The sequence below is a fragment of the Mauremys mutica genome, chromosome 26, assembly GCF_020497125.1.
Source record: "Mauremys mutica isolate MM-2020 ecotype Southern chromosome 26, ASM2049712v1, whole genome shotgun sequence".
Lineage (NCBI taxonomy): Eukaryota > Metazoa > Chordata > Testudines > Geoemydidae > Mauremys > Mauremys mutica.
In genome coordinates this window covers 2,298,207-2,301,352 of record NC_059097.1, presented here as the reverse complement: position 1 = coordinate 2,301,352, position 3,146 = coordinate 2,298,207, and the positions used below count along the sequence as shown (strand labels likewise).

General features: G+C 56.0%; 1 non-coding gene across 1 annotated transcript; it reads right to left on the bottom strand.

Annotated features, from left to right (window-relative positions):
• Positions 1-209: 209 nt before the first annotated feature.
• TRNAS-AGA lies at positions 210-291 on the bottom strand. The gene has a single exon. It is a non-coding gene; the product is annotated as a tRNA-Ser (tRNA).
• Between the last annotated feature and the right edge of the window lie 2,855 nt (positions 292-3,146).

Below are 3,146 nucleotides of genomic sequence, written 5' to 3'. Positions count from 1 at the left end.
CAGTTGCACAGCTACCCACAGTGCACTGCTCTCTGTGGCCATCCCAGATTCTAGCATGGATGTGCTCTGGTGACACAAGGGGCATAGTGTGGACATGCAGCAGCTGTTTAATTAAAACACTTTAAAGCCACATTACCCGATAGTGTAGACACAGCTTGAGAGTGAGACAAGACCCAGCTCCCTTGAAACTAAAGAGCCACAACTTTCTCCGTAGTTGGCAGGACTCGAACCTGCGCAGGGAGACCCCAATGGATTTCTAGTCCACCGCCTTAACCACTCAGCCACAACTACTTGGTTGAGATGTGTCTCTCACTGCACTCTAGTTCTGTTCACACTGAGTGATCAATTCCAGTTGTTTCCTCAGACCAGCTCCCTCAGCACACACACTGCCGTGCCATTGTGTAAGTGTGTCCATGGCTGAACTGCAAGAATTCCCGCTCATTTCCCTTCTGGCTGGAGCATGGTTAGAGTGTGTTTGTGGTCAATGACATTGCTGTAGATTGTTGTCCATTTCCTGCCTTGATCATTCAGACAGTCCCTTTCCTGCCATATCCCCAGCACATCAGTGAGTAAACTCAGCTTTTTATTCCATCCTTGATGTTTCATGGAATAACAACAGACGACTGAGGAAAGAGGTGGGCAGGGCGGGTCTCAGGGGAGGGGCAGAGAGGTGGGGGCGGTGGGCAGGGCGGGTCTCAGGGGAGGGGCAGAGAGGTGGGGGCGGTGGGCAGGGTGGGTCTCAGGGGAGGGGCAGAGAGGTGGGGGCGGTGGGCAGGGCAGGTCTCTGGGGAGGGGCAGAGAGGTGGGGGTGGTGGGCAGGGCGGGTCTCAGGGGAGGGGCAGAGAGGTGGGGGCGGTGGGCCGGCTGGGTCTCGGGGGAGGGGCAGAGAGGTGGGGGCGGTGGGCAGGGCGGGTCTCGGGGGAGGGGCAGAGAGGTGGGGGCGGGGGGCAGGGCGGGTCACAGGGGAGGGGCAGAGAGGTGGGGGCGGTGGGCAGGGCGGGTCTCAGGGGAGGGGCAGAGAGGTGGGGGCGGGGGGCAGGGCGGGTCTCAGGGGAGGAGCAGAGAGGTGGGGGCGGTGGACAGGGCTGGTCTCAGGGGAGGGGCAGAGAGGTGGGGGCGGTGGGCAGGGCGGGTCTCGGGGGTGGGTCAGAGAGGTAGGTGTGGTGGGCAGGGCGGGTCTCAGGGGAGGGGCAGAGAGGTGGGGGCGGGGGGCAGGGCGGGTCTCAGGGGAGGGGCAGAGAGGTGGGGGCGGTGGGCAGGGCGGGTCTCAGGGGAGGGGCAGGGAGGTGGGGGCGGTGGGCAGGGCGGGTCTCAGGGGAGGGGCAGGGAGGTGGGGGCGGTGGGCAGGGCAGGTCTCAGGGGAGGGGCAGAGAGGTGGGGGCAGCAGGCAGGCCTTGGGGTAGGGGGTGGAGAGGCACCGGGAGGCCTTCGGGGAGGAGAGGAGCGAGCGGAAGGTGGACCAGCAGGCCTCAGCCACAGTGGAAGAGCGGGGGTGGGAAGTGGCCAATGGGAGTGAGGGCAGAGCACAGGTGGGGCCTCAGAGAGAGGAGAACGAGGGAAGGGGGTGGAGGGGGCAGGGCCGCCCAGAGGATTCAGGGGGCCTGGGGCAAAACAATTTCAGGGGCCCCTTCCATAAAAAAAAGTTGCAATACTCTAGAATCCTGTATTCTCATGGGGGCCCTGCAGGGCCTGGGGCAAATTGCCCCACCTGCCCCCCCTCTGGGCAGCCCTGCCCTCAGCCTCCCCTCGTAAGTCCCCTGCCCCCTAATCATTTTTGTTGCCCTCCCCTAGACTCTCTCCAATTTGTTTCTGTAGTGGGGGGGGGGCGAAAGCTGGACGCAATGCTCCAGATGTGGCCTCCCCAGTGCCGAATAGAAGGGAATAATCACTTCCCTCGATCTGCCGGCAATGCTCCTACTAATCCAGCCAATACGACCAGGTACCCATATTGAATGCAGACCCAGCAATATTTGAGAAATTGGTTACTGTCCATTCAGGAGGTTATTTCCTACCTATTCACAAATAATGAAGATGCTCTAAGCGGAGGGGAGAGAGCTGTCCCATCTGTGTAGTTAACCCATCTCCCTGAGAGGTGGTAGCTATGTCGCTGGGGGAAGCTATGGGGGTGGGGGTGCAAGCTGTGGTGTTTACATGGATCTATAAGTTTAATCAAGCCCCATTTTTAAAAGCACTATGGTCTGGGAACAGAACAGGAGATGGCTGAGGCAGGGCCTGTCCTTCAAAATCTTTAAGATCTCTGACTTACCTCCACAGCAGTTATGGGGGTATAGCTCAGTGGTAGAGAGTTTGACTGCAGTTTGAGTGGTCCTTAGTTCAAATCCAAGTGCCCCCTTACAAGCCTCTTCCTTCAACAAAAATAATGGCGTTTCTGTTATGTTCAGGAGTTCCACTGAATAGGGATCCCTGAAATGAATAAAAACACTCAATGTTTTCCTGTGCAAATGCATAAAAACCTAGCAAACATGTCCCTTCACTGAAATCAGTTCCTTAAGAATCCTTATTGAGGTTGCAGGAAAAAAACATCCCGATGTGTAGAAAGAATAGTAAATATGGCAGGCGACAAGCTTGGCTTAACAGTGAAATCCTTGCTGATCTTAAACACAAAAAAGAAGCTTACAAGAAGTGGAAGATTGGACAAATGACCAGGGAGGAGTATAAAAATATTGCTCAGGCATGCAGGAGTGAAATCAGGAAGGCCAAATCACACTTGGAGTTGCATCTAGCAAGAGATGTTAAGAGTAACAAGAAGGGTTTCTTCAGGTATGTTAGCAACATGAAGAAAGTCAAGGAAAGTGTGGGCCCCTTACTGAATGAGGGAGGTAACTTAGTGGACAGAGGATGTGGAAAAAGCTAATGTACTCAATGCTTTTTTTTTTGCCTCTGTCTTCACAAACAAGGTCAGCTCCCAGACTGCTGCACTGGGCAGCACAGCATGGGGAGAAGGTGACCAGCCCTCTGTGGAGCAAGAAGTGGTTCAGGACTGTTTAGAAAAACTGGACGAGCACAAGTCCATGGGGCCGGATGCGCTGCATCCGAGGGTGCTAAAGGAGTTGGCAGATGTGATTGCAGAGCCATTGGCCATTATCTTTGAAAACTCATGGCGATCGAGGGAGGTCCTGGATGAC